General features: G+C 37.3%; 1 protein-coding gene across 1 annotated transcript in view; it reads left to right on the forward strand.

Annotated features, from left to right (window-relative positions):
• The first annotated feature begins 5,190 nt into the window (after positions 1-5,190).
• grin2aa (glutamate receptor, ionotropic, N-methyl D-aspartate 2A, a) overlaps positions 5,191-14,101 on the forward strand; it is a 345,668-nt gene continuing 336,757 nt past the window's right edge. Inside the window, exons 1-2 of the mRNA XM_030140951.1 lie at positions 5,191-5,541; positions 5,708-5,841. The gene's annotated coding sequence lies outside the window, so the exon portion shown is untranslated. The remainder of the gene's footprint in view (positions 5,542-5,707; positions 5,842-14,101) is intronic.

Here is a 14,101-nt window from a genome sequence, read left to right on the forward strand (position 1 = left end):
TCTTCTCTAGTTAAAATTTCTTAAGTGATTTATCACCATTTATTATAATATTTTCCTCTGAATTTGACATTTTTCACTGTAAATCATGCATTTTTCTATATTTAATTTAGATGCTCGTGAAAACTCAGAGTAAATGCAAATGTTATCATATCAAAAAAGCGAAAATTTAAGAGAAAGTGACTTTTTCAGCAAATGCATCATTAACTGAACATAAACCAAGTGTTTCCATCCACTGTCACTGATGAAACTCCATGGGTTTTACTGGTGAATCACTGTTGTAGAAGATGACAGTAGTCGCTTTTCCATTGACCCTCAAACTGCGCAAACATAACTTGCGTATAAACTTTACATACTTTCAAATTTCTATTTATTCCTCTATTATACAGCGTGCGTGATAGACAGACAGACAGACAGACAAACAAACAGACAGAGCTAGTGTAAGTGTGTTAGAACTACCGTAGTTCCTCTGGGCCAAACAGCGTCCATCTTATTAACGTCTCTTTCCTCGTTGTTGTCTTTCACCTGAACCTGAACTCATCCAAACTGGACTGTAATAATGGTGGAGGGTCTGCAGTCTCTTCCTTCCACGTTCACATCATATTTGTTGTTTTTTTTTTAACCTTATATCAGCTGCTATTTCATATTTCGGGTCAATGTGTGCTCCTTCAATATGTTCGTGTGAAACTTGTGTGGATTTAAAGTTCCGCATTGAACGACATCTTTCGTTCCTTTATCTTTTTCTCATCATACTGTGCCGTTTTGGTACAGCTGTGTACTGAACTGAACAGGTGTGTACTGAAACGGTTCGGTACGTGTACTGTTACAGCAGGGGTGTCAAAGTCATTTTAGTTCAGGGGCCATATTTAACCCAATTTGATCTCAAGCGGGCCAGACCAGTAAAATAATGACTTAATAACCTATAAATAATGACAAATCCAAGTTTTTCTTTTTTGTTTTAGTACAAAAAAAACCCCAACAAATTAAATTATGAAAATATTTACATTTTACAAAAAAGATGTGAATAACCTGAAACAACTAAAATTTCATTTGAAAAATTAGTGCAATTTTAGCAATATTATGCCTCGACTTATTATTTATACATGTACATTATACACAATGTTACATAATCATTTAGTAACAGGCAGAATATTGTTAAAATTTTGGAGTTTGGAACTAAAATTTGAACAATTTCTACAATATTCCATCTCTTATTATTAACACAACTACAGATCACAGTGGATCCATAAATGCACAAAACATTTAGTAACAGGCAGAATATTGTTAAAATTGAACATTTCGGGTTGTTCATCTTTGTTTTTATTTATGTATTTATTTGCATTTTATTGTGAAAGAATAGTTTTGTAAATGTTAATATTTTCACAGTGTAATGTTATTTTTTTCCACTTTCACTAATTTTTCACAAAGAAAATTTATCGTTGTCATTATTTATGGGTTATTGTGTTGTTATTTTTTACTGTAGATCACATTGGTCTGGATGTGGAACCTGAACCAAAAGGATTTTTGACAACCTTGACTGTTCAGGTTCATTTTTGCACTTTCATCCCGCGGGCCGGAATGGAACCTTTGGCGGGCCAGATTTGGCCCCCGGGCCGCATGTTTGACACCTGTGCGTTACAGGCCTAATATATATTTATGTATTATATATATACACAGGGGCGGCCATGGCTCAGGTGGTAGAGCAGGTCGTCCAATGACCGAAGGGTTGGCGGTTCAAATCCTGCTCTGTCCATGTTCTGTTGTGTCCTTGTGCAAGACATTTCACCGCTCACACTGGTGTATGAATGCGTGTGAATGTTTGGTGGTGGTCAGAGGGGCCGTAGGCGCGAATTGGCAGCCACGCTTCTGTCAGTCTGCCCCAGGGCAACTGTGGCTACAGATGTAGTTTACCACCACCAGAGGGAGAATGTGAGAGCGAATGAATAACACTGGGTTACAAAAAAATGTTTTTTGCAAGTTGTCTAGGTTTTTTCAACTGAATTAGGACCATTTTGCATCGCTAAATCCAAAAATGACATCTGTTTTTCTCAATCAGGTCAGGTTTTTTTGCTAATTTGATTTTGAAAAATTTGATCTTCTCACAAACTATCATAAGTAATACCAAAATAAGATTGGTAAGCACACTTTATGAAACTTGTGACTTGATTCCTGTTAGGTACAATGGTGTATTCACCGCAGATGTAGCAGAATACGTCAGGCTTATTTTTGCAAGATCTTCTAGTCGAAGCCATTTCATTCACCTGTAATATTAAAAAAAACATTAATCATAAATTGGCAAAAGTAAAATCTTCACAACTCGTTTACTGCAAGAAATATGAAAGAATTTTGTATCATATGATGTGAAAATGCCCATAAATGTAAGCAAAAATGTTAAAAAGCCAATATGTAGCATAGTTCAGAAAGTTGACCTGACTGAGCAAAATTAATGTGATTTTTGGATTCATCACACCAAAATTATCCTAAATCAGCTCAAAAAACTTCAACAATAAATTTGTTGTTGACCAGTGTAATGGATCAATAATGTAAAGTGCTTTGGGTGTCTAGAAAAGTGCTATATAAAATCTCATCCATTATTTATTTATTTATTTATTTATTGTCAACCCCAACATTTTCTTTGCCCTCTAGTTGCCCCCACCCCACCCCTTTTAAAATCCTGGTGCCACCACTGCTGATGTGGAAATAAACCAACAAAATCCATAAATATACAAGGGAACACCACCTTTGAACAGCTGTCCACTGTAGTGACTACTATGCATGAAAGGGTTAAATAGTGTAAACAGACGGACTTTTTCTTTTAATTATTAGACTGATATTGACATTTTTACCACTTGTTGGTCCATATTTGTCCATCCTTATTTTCCCTCTTTGCTGCACTCCAGTTTAACCCATAAAGACCCAAACATCCACCATCTACTAAAATCATCTACTGTTATAAACTGTTTAATACCTGTTGATCCACTAATCCATGTAAATAATTGGTGTAAAATGCAGTTTTTCATCTTTTCATGGTCATCAGATATGACCCATTTGGACGTTCAGAGACTCTGTAGTGAACGTGGAAACACTGTCATCTTCTACAATATGGATTCACCAGTAAAACCCATAGAGTTGGATCAGTTACAGTGGATGGAAACACTGGGTTTATGTTCAGTAAATGATAGATTTTGCTGAAAAAGACACTTTTTCTTCAGTTTTCTCTATTTCTGATACAATAATCCTCAACTTTACTCTGAGCTTTTATGAACATCTACAGGGGTTGGACAAAATAATGGAAACACCTTAAAAAATCAACAAAATATAATTTACTATGGTGTAGGTCCGCCTTTTGTGGCAATTACAGCCTCAATTCTACGAGTTATTGATTCATACAACTTGTGTATTGTTTCCAAAGGAATTTTAAGCCATTCTTCAGTTAGAATACCCTCCAACTCTTTTAGAGACGATGGCGGTGGAAATCGACGTCTTACTTGAATCTCTAAAACTGACCATAAATGCTCAATAATGTTGAAGTCTGGGGACTGTGCCGGCCATACGAGATGCTCAACTTCATTAGAATGTTCCTCATGCCATTCTTTAACAATTCTAGCTGTATGGATTGGGGCATTATCATCTTGAGGTGAAGGTGTTTCCATTATTTTGTCCAACCCCTGTACACGATTAATAAATTAAATGTTGGAAAATACCTGAATTTCACTGAAAAAAAAAAAAAAAATACAGAGGATAATATCACAATAAATGGTGATGAACCACTAAAGGACGGTTAAATATAGAGAAAAATTAATTTGGGAACTACCATAAATGTCACACTGCACTCAAAGAAATGGAAAACCCATGTAGTAATCCTTATGCAATGTATTTATGTTGAAAATATTTAATAAATTCATTTTAAGTGAAAAAAACAAGAGAGTTACATTACATTTAAATAATAATACAAGTCTTGGGAATATTCAATACTGTTTAATACAATTTAGTCAACGCAGTCACTTAAAAAATGAAGTTTGGCATGTTTGCTGCAGTGCATTATGGGTAGTGGGTACTATGTTGTAAATGTGTTATTTTTATGCTCAAGAATTCAGCGGGGTTGTTGTGTTAGTACTAGTTTTGACTTAATATGTGTATGGCAATGCTTCTTGGACTTTTTGTGTATTTTTTCTGTATTTTTGTAATTTGTAAAGTTGCACCCTGAGTGAGAGCCATTGGCAGAGGAATGGCTATCCTGTTGTAATCATCCCAGGTTGGACTTTCCTGTCTATCAAATTAATAGTACAATTTATGGTCATGCCTAACACAGATACTATGTCAAACTTCCATCTACGCAACAATAATAACGATTAGACAGTTACACATAAGAACATGTAGTAAATCCAGCGTGCTTAATAAATTCAACATAATGGTATTTTGTAAATTAAACATAACAATATTATGTAAATTCAGTGTGTTTAATAAATTGAACAAAAAGATGTTTAGTAAATTTAACATAATGACATTTAGTAAATTCAACATGTTTATTAAATTCAATGAAATGATATATAGTAAATTCAATGTGTTTAATTGATTCAATGTAATGATGTATACTAAATTAAACGTAACAATATTGAGTAAATTCAACATGTTTAATAAATTCAACTTAACTGTGTGATGTAGCACTTAATTAAGACGGTTTGCTGAAATTTAGTCATCTAGTATTTTTAAAATTTAAATAAAAAAGTTTTGTGGGACCGGTTGACGTTATCTTATTATTTAAATCCAATGTTCTGTTTTTTTGAGTGTGGGTCTTTGTGGGTTAATCTTTAATTCTTTGTATAATTTCCAAATAGTGTGGATGGAAGATGATGGGGAACAGAGGAAGAGGAGGAAGAAAAAGAGGAGGAGGAGGAGGGGGGGGGGGGGGGGGGGTTATGCGTTAAAATATTAAGATGCGTGGTGAAAATGTCTGGAATAGAAGAGTCTAAATTGTTGCAGCCCAACTCTTTTTCTGACTGAGCTGCCTCCTGAAGGAGCTTTAGCGCAGTGAGCAGAGGAGGAGGACAGACCGACTGTCCGTCTATCCATCCAGCTGCCCCTGCCTCTGCAGAAGCGCGCAGCCATACATAGACAAAACGCCAAACCGCACGCACGCACGCACGCACATTCAGCACAGACGCACACACACGTGCACGAGGAGAGAGAGAGAGAGAGAGAGAGAGAGAGAGAGAGAGAGAGAGCGACAGAGGGAGGGGGCCGTAGGAGCGGGTCCCATGCTCGCTGTGCTGGGCTGCCGGAGCGGAGCCGCTACTGTACAAGTCAATGTGAGTGCGCGTCTAGAACGTGTGCGTCCGGCGGCGTTCCTTCTCTCCGGGACAGGAATAACGGGATACCGGGGAAAGCTGTGATCACACACAGAAGCAAAAGGTTTTGAGCCCCCCACTATGCGAGGGGGCCAGCAGAGATTGCAGTGGAGAATCCGCGGTAGACGCACACACACACATACCGAAGATTGGATTACAGCAACAGTGATTTTATTCGCAGCTGCGCGCTCATGAAGTGAGAAAAAGGGGGATTTCATTCAGCTTTTTTTTTTCTTTCTTTTTGTCTTTTTTTTTCTTTTCTTTTTTATCGGACACGATCGGAATAATTCATTACCAGAGAACCTTTGATTTTTTTTTTTTTTTTTTTTTTTTTATATATATTTTTTGTTCCTGTTGTGCAGTATTTGTGAGTGATCCTCCTCCTCATCATCACCATCATCATCATCATCAGAGCCTGCATGGTTTCTCAGAGGAGAAAGGAGACTGTTGCAATGTCATCTCACACTGTTTTGGAGCTCTGTGGAAGGGAGATGCTGTAAGTACTTTGTCATGTTACTTATTTGACGCTCATATAGGGGTTGTAATGATTGTGCACCGTTTCTGTTTCACCCCCCCCCCCTCCTCCTCCTCCTTCCCTCTCTTCTTGTTCTTGTTCTTCTTCTTGTTCTTGTTCTTCTTCCAGTTCTTCTTCTTCTTCTTCAGCATGCGCCCTGCGGGTTTTACCCACAGGCGTCCCTTATCCAAAGTGCGGCACCCACACCACTCTGATCTCTTTACTGTCCAGTCTAGATTTAAAACATGCGAGGTAGAGAAATCTAACATACAAATACACATCTGATGTTTTTTTTTTTTTTTTTCCCTGTCAGCTCTTGCGTCAAATGTTGTAATTTCCTCATAATTCAGAACGCTGGCGCAGTGAGCGGAGCGCATGATGCTTCAAAGCGCATCTGTACACACCAAACAAACCAAACGCACACATTGCATTGATCACATCACTATTGCACCCGTAAAACTGCATGCACAGGTAAAAAAATAAATAAATAAAAAATACTAGAGCAATCCACTTGGACACATCCACAGATGATCCTAGTGCAGGAGGAGAGAGAGGTAGAACCAACTGTGAATTCAGTTGTACCCAAAGATAATGAGATTAAAAAAAAAAAAAAAAAAAAAAGGATGGGTGTGTGTGTTCTGGTGTGGTTTTATCCAGTAGTTGAATTGAATAACACATCGTGGGGTTTGATGTTACCACTGGTTGGCACAACTTGCAGCTCCTCTCCATATCCCATACCAGGATGAAGCCGCAGCGTGTGCCATTATGTTATAGAGAGATCTTCTTGGAGCATTTTTTTTTTTTTTTGTCCTTATGGGATTTTTAGGGACCCAATTATGCGTCTCCCCCTTCTACACCCCCCCCCCCCCCTCTCTCAAAGCGTGACGAAAATACAGGCTTTGCCCTAAAAAAAAAAAAAAAAAAAAAAAAAAAAAAAAAAAATCACTCTCTCTATGGAGCGTCTTGGTCAGGACTGGAGGACTAGAGGAGGCAGTTCCGTATTTGACCAGTAGGGGTCGTACTTGTATTGTGTTGGCTTCATTGAACCTAATGGGGAGATCCAAATGAATTTACATCTCCCCTACACCCTCCCTTCTCTCCTGTTCTCTGGAATCAGTCACGTTGTAGAAGCGCAGTTCTCCTATCACAGAAAACCTCTCTCTCTCTCTTTCTCTCTCTCTCTCTCTCTCTCTATGTTAAGGCGTCAGCTGCAGCCTATGGAAGGGCAATCCATATTTTTATGACAGCAAAAGGAAATAATGTATTAACCCACTACTTCCCCCTCCTCTACAATGACGCTCTTTTCAGTAGACTGTAACCCTGCTGTGCACTTATCCTGATTTTTAATGTTACCTATTCAGCGAGGGTGTGACGGGGCACTGATTTGATGTATTGCTGCATTATTATTGGGAATTAAATTAAACATAACTGCAAGAATGAAGAGCGAGAAGATGAGAGGCATACAGACATAAATGGGATTGATTTTTAATACGGCTTTATTTACATACAGATGAAGATGAAGTAATGAGACAGTGATGAAGGTATTCATAAAGACGAGGCTGCTTATTAAAAAAATAAAAATGAAGGGTTAACAATCAGGTCACTGTGATTCACAGGGGTGGGTTTCTGCTGTTTGGCAGTTCCCATGTGTTCCAAATCCATCTGCTTTGTTACAGCTGAATAAAACCTGAGATCACCTAAGACTTCGGCCTTCAGAGGAAAGCCTTTCTCTGCAACATGATGCGGGGCTAGAAGCTCAGTTTGTTACTTTATGCAAAGCGAGATGGACAGAAAACAAATAACCTGTCAAGTCGCATCTTGCAACTCTGAATTACAATATATAATATGAGAATTGTTTACAATTACCATGCACGACGCTACTTTATAAACATATCTCAACATATAACACAATTTTGCTTCTTATATAACCAGTTTGTGCTATAAGCGTCGTTTTCTCTGGCTTTATTTTATGTGCAAAGGTCTTTTTTGCATCGTCAATGAAGCATATGGAGATGGAAATTTAGAAAAAAAAAACACACAGACAATCCTCCGATATGAGTCTGCATGCTAATAAAGCATAAAGTGAGTGACGCAATTAGCACCGAAAGAGCTGAAAAGTACTGAGTGGAGTGTAATTTTCCAATGTAACGCAGAGGCAAAGGTGTGTTTTTTTTTTTGTATCAGATGCAGAGACAGAGAGATAGAGGAAGTGAGAGAGGAAGGAGAAGTCAAACTGTTCACATATATTATATAACGGAATGCAAGTGGTCTTAACTTTACCCTCACACACACACACACACACACACACACACACACACACACACACATACACAGTGGGTTCGAAGGGAGCTAAAGAGGTATGTGCAGTGGGTAGACAACATGTTGAAGCCTGAGTGGTAACAGACGATTACTTCCACTGGGCTTCTCATGGGCGCTCATGCACACGTCAGAGCACACAGAGCAGATGGTTGGGGGGCTGAGAAAGAGAGAGAGAGAAGAGGGTGGGTGGGTGGGTAGGTGTGTGTGTGTGTGGTGGGGGGGTTAGACTGAATGAGGGAACGGCAAGGAGAAGCAAATAAGGTGACGAAGGGGCAAGAGTGTCCGAAGAGATGTGAGATGTGAGATGTGCGACCCCAGTCCTGAGTTTAAACACTGATGTATCCCGCGTCTTCTATAATAAATAATGTAAGAAAGTTTCATGAGAACCTCCTTTTGTGGTGAATGATAAATGCAATGCAGCTGCCAGAATAAAGTGTTGCCATTTTACGTTTCTGCAAACACAGACACGGAAAAAAGTATTAGACCACCTCTTGTTTTTTCTTCAATTTCTTGTTCATTTTAATGCCTGGTACAACTAAAGGTACATTTGTTTGGACATATATAATGATAACAACAAAAATAGCTCATAAGAGTTTAATTTCACAGCTGATATTTATCCATTTTTCATTTTTTTCTTGATAATAACCAAAATCACTTCAGTTCTTACATCAATATCTATGGCATTGTACGGACAAAAACAGTGCTTTTAGGCATTCCGTGTTTTCTTTTCTGTCTGTTTTAGTCACATGATACACACAGGAGTTAGTACTTGATTGCATAATCATTGTTTTTGATGACTTTTGATGGTCTAGTAATTTTTACCGCGACTGTATGTGTCATCTCAATATAACTGGTCATTGAACCGTCCCCTACTGTTTTTTCTTCAAGAGGCAGGAGAGGGTTGGATGACAGGACAATGTCATCAGAAAGTGGAGTTTGCATTCTGATTTATGTAACTTTTTAGATTTAGGTAATGGACTTGCTTTGGTTTGAATGATATATGGACAAAAGTATTGGGACACATCACATCTACATCTACAGCTTGTAGGACATCCAGTTCCCACTGATGTGAAATATTGTCGTGATCGTTGCTGACAATAATTATTATGATAAAGGTAAAATCAGTATTTCTCAGAAGGCTTATGTTTTTTCTTGAGTGTGATTTGAAGGAACCAGACAGCTAAAGATGGTTTAAAATGGTTATTTACGTTCAGAATGTGGCTAATCTAGAGTCAGAAATCTAGAGTGTAAATTTAGAGTAGAACATTTATCCCATAAATGGACTGCACTTATACATTACATTTTCTACACTTTCATGGTGCCCACAGCGCTTTACAAAGCCTCACCCATTCACACACACATTCATACACCAGTGGACGGCTGCTGCCATGCAAGGCGCTGCCAGGCCCTACTGTGAGCGATGTACGGTTCAGTGTCTTGCCCAAGGACACTTCAACATGTTAACAGTCAGAGCCAGGATTCAAACTGCAAACCCTTCGGTCATTGGACGACTGAACCCACACACACCCCAAAAGACCCAAGCAGCCACTGGTGACCAAAGTCATCTACTGATCTTAACTGTTTAATACCTGTTGATCCATTAATCCTATCAATACATGTAAATAATTGTTGTAAAATACAGTTTTTCATCTTTTCATGGTCATCAGATAAGACCCATTTAGACGTTCAGAGACTCCGTAGTGAACGTGGAAACACCGTCATCTTCTACAACATTGATTCACCAGTAAAACCCATGGAGTTGGATCAATGACAGCGGATGGAGTCACAATTTTTTACATTCAATTGATGATATTTTTGCTGGAAAAAGTCACTTTTTCTTCAGTTTTCTCTGTTTCTGACATGCGGGTTTTTCATGAATCTCAGTCTCATTCCAAGTTTTGTATGTAGCCCATTGTGTCCACTGGTGTTACATGCAGAACCTGCCCAGTTAAACACAAATAAATCGTGAGTGATTTTGCAACAGCGGCCATTTTTGTGAAACACTCTGCCTTGCATAATTAGTTTGATTCCCAAAACGGATCTTTGAAAGAATAAAAAGATATTCGAAAACATAGTAGAGTGTAATTTTCCTGTCCTTTTTATGATCCATTTGGATGTTCAGAGACTCTGTAGTTACCACGGAAACACTGTCATCTTCTACAACATTGATTCACCAGTAAAACCCATAGAGTTGGATCAATGACAGCGGATGGAGTCACAATTTTTTACATTCAATTGATGATATTTTTGCTGGAAAAAGTCACTTTTTCTTCCGTTTTCTCTGTTTCTGATTGAATAACCTTTGAACTTCTCTGAGCTTTAATGAACATCTACATGTCTACATCAGTGAATTAAAGCAGATATGACTTTCACCACTTATTTTTCTTCAAATTTGTAAAACCTGAGTGATAGCCTACGCATCACAAATCCATTAGTCTTTCCGTGCTTATCATACACGCCTCACAAGCATACAGGGTATGGCTGGGCCCTCACCACTCACTCACTTCTTATAGTATGTGTATGATAAGCCTACACAATGACATATTCCCAAATGCCATGAAAATAATGTCTATGTATTGTTTTTCACGATCACACACCCCATATTATAAGATGACAATTGACTTACAGTGATTCCTTCCATTTCTTCTGGCCTGGTTGCGGACACAGGTTCATTGCTTGTTGTCTCCTTATGTTTTTTGATGCTGCGGCTGCATGGAATTCCCATTCCTGCACTTCACGATAAAATTTCCAAAAAGGCCCAAGTGAAGTTTGGGTTTCGAATGTAAACATGTAATGGAGTACCTTTCGCAGTTGTTCACCATGAGGGAAGTGATTTAGGTGCATTAGCATGAAAAGACTAATGGATTAATGATAAGTAGGTTATCACTTGGATTTTACAAATGTGAAGAAAAATTTGTGATGAAAGTCCGCTGCTTTAATTATAAAATAGGAAACTATCTAGTTTTCATTGAAAAGAATGCAACATACACAGGATAATATAATAAATGGTGCTAAATCACTTAAGAAAGGTTCAGTCTACAGAAAAATTCATTTGGGAACAAAAGTCACAAAAGTAGTACTGGGTTTTTATGGGTTGAAACAATTACAGTGGAAAAAAAAAACAATGTTGAATAGAAACAACCTCTAGCATTTTGGAAGTGTAGACGACAATGTACACAAATTAAGCTTTAAGATGAAATAAAAAAAAAAACCATTTATTGCAGCAAGACTTATCATAATTATATCATGCTAGTTGTCATTATTTTGTAGCCCAGCCCCGTTAGGAACAAAACACTTAAACCCGATGTGTCCGAATACTTTTGTCAATATAACATACTAGAGCTGCAACCGATTAATCGACTCAAAGTGATAAAAAAAAAAACATTCAACCACAATTCTCCTGAATCAAATCTTTGTTTCCTTCATTTCTCTGCTGTTAAACGTTGGTTCCACTGTTGTGTTTCACACGGACGCTTATTGTGACGCACAAAGAAGCTTCAATTCAGGAAAACTGCAATAGAATATCTCCCTTCAATCAATTCGAGTCGATTAATCGAATCAGGACTTTTTGCATTGACTTCAAGCATCTAGCCGATTAATCGGTTGCATCTCTATGAAATACAGCTGTGCAAAAAATTATTAGACCATCAAAAGTCATCAAAAACAATGGTTATGCAATCAAGTACTAACTCCTGTGTGTATCATGTGACGAAAACAGGCAGAAAAGAAAAAAATGGAATGCCTAAAAACACTGTTTTTATCAGTACAATGCCATAGATATTGATGTAAGAACTGAAGTGATTTTGGTTATTATCAAGAAAACATGGAAAATGGATAGATATCAGCTCTGAAATTAAACTCTTATGAGCTATTTTTGTTATTATCGTTATATTTGTCCAAACAAATGAAGCTTTAGTTGTACCAGGCATTAAAATGAACAAGAAATTGAAGAAAACAAGGGGTGGTTTAATAATTCTTTCCACGACTGTATGCATAAATCATGGCTTTTTTTCAAAAACATTGGTATCATGTGCATCTGTGGTTTACACAAACTGACAAAGGCAAAAATCTATTCTGAAAAAGTAGTTAAATCAAAGAAATCTGACGGCCAAATATTCCCTGCAGGCACTTGAAGAAATACTTTGGCAGACACAGAGGACATTATACAGCTCAGTTTTAAGCTTTAAGATTTTGGTTTGTAAAATCAGAGGATTTATTCTTTTATTTGTCACCTTGTAGATGCATTATAAATGTGCATTAATCATGTCAAAATGCCAAGTATAGTTGACATCTGTTAGAATCAAGTATTTTTCTTTAGTAGGTAGAGGTGGGAGGAGATTTAGATTTAATCCGTAGAACTGTGGAACACATTTTTGTGGAACTGTGTGTGTGTGTTAAAAGAATAAATGATACACTTTTGGTTCAGTCATTCATTTAGTGGATCTATTTTTTTATTTTTATTTTTTTTTATTCTTGTTTTGGTTTTTGGTGGAGGGAAAGTTTAATTGACTTCGCCCATAAAGATCCAAACATCCACTGTCACCTAAAAGCATCTAATGATGTAAACTGTATCTGCTGATCCACTAAACCTATCAATACATGTCAATAATTGGTGTAAAATGCAGTTTGTCATCTTTTCATCGTCATCAGATATGACCCATTTGGACGTTCAGAGGCTCCGTAGTGAACATGGAAACACCATCATCTTCTACAACATTGATTCAAGAGTAAAACCCATGGAGTTGGATCAATGACAGTGGATGGAGACACTGAGTTTACGTTCAATTAATGATAGATTTTGCTGAAAAAGTCAGTTTTTCTTCAGTTTTCTGTTTTTTTAATATAATCACCCTTAACTTCACTCTGAGCTTTTATGAACATCTACACGATCAGTAAATTCAATAAAGGAAAATAAGTAATTTTTCACTTAAAAAGGCAAAATACAGAGGATAGTATTATAATAAATGGTGATAAATCACTTAAGAAAGGCTAAATAGAGAGAAAATTTCATTTGGGAACAGCCAACAGAAGTACCTCTGGGCCTTTTTGAATTAAAGTAGCTTCACTGGTCGACCTCTTAAAGTTATTAAAATCCCTAACGCGCACACTCGTCGACAGGGTTTTGGTTCAGTGCGATGTGTTTGCGTTCACTATCTGTTAGTGTCTGTTTTATTGAAATGACATTTTGAAGGGCAGCTCTTTAAACAGAAAGAAAATGGGTAGAATACTGAAACTGGTGAATGTATTTAGGCGACAAGAACAAGGATAAAATAGAAAGAATGATGATGGAGAGGAGGAAGAGTGGAGTTACTTAAGATCTGCTCTCTGTAATAATAAGCAGATTGTGTAAGATAGAGATATAATAAGACCAGATATGAAAAGAAGGAGAAGAAAGTAGAGAAGAATGAAAGAGGATGGAAGAAATGAAACCATGAGGACTGAGTTTTCAAGGTTATAATTGTATCTGTTGAAGCTTCAGGACACCATTGACCATTGGAGCGTCACTTCAGAACGATGACATAACTGTATTTAAGCTAAAAGTTGGACTTAGCAGGTGTACATTGAGATGTTTCATGGGTTAACCCTTTATAGGGTGCTCATAGAAATATACTTAAATTCAAAATTTCCACCTTAATGTGTTATTGGAGGACCCAACAAGACTTTATTATTTTTGTGAATTTTTTCACAATTTTTTATTGTCATGTTGAAAATCAAGGTCAGTGAAGTTACCATATTTGGTAACTTACCCATAAGTGGCAAAAAAAAAAGTAAATATAAAAATTTGGGCTGTCAAAATTAAAGCGTAAACACGGATTAATCCATCAAGATGATTAATCTGATTAAAAAATTTTAACGCAATTAATCCATCTACAGCGCAGAATGACTCTGAACATCCCTGCCAACACTTTTCGGGCAGTTTGTC

The sequence above is a fragment of the Sphaeramia orbicularis genome, chromosome 8, assembly GCF_902148855.1.
Source record: "Sphaeramia orbicularis chromosome 8, fSphaOr1.1, whole genome shotgun sequence".
Classification (NCBI taxonomy): domain Eukaryota; kingdom Metazoa; phylum Chordata; class Actinopteri; order Kurtiformes; family Apogonidae; genus Sphaeramia; species Sphaeramia orbicularis.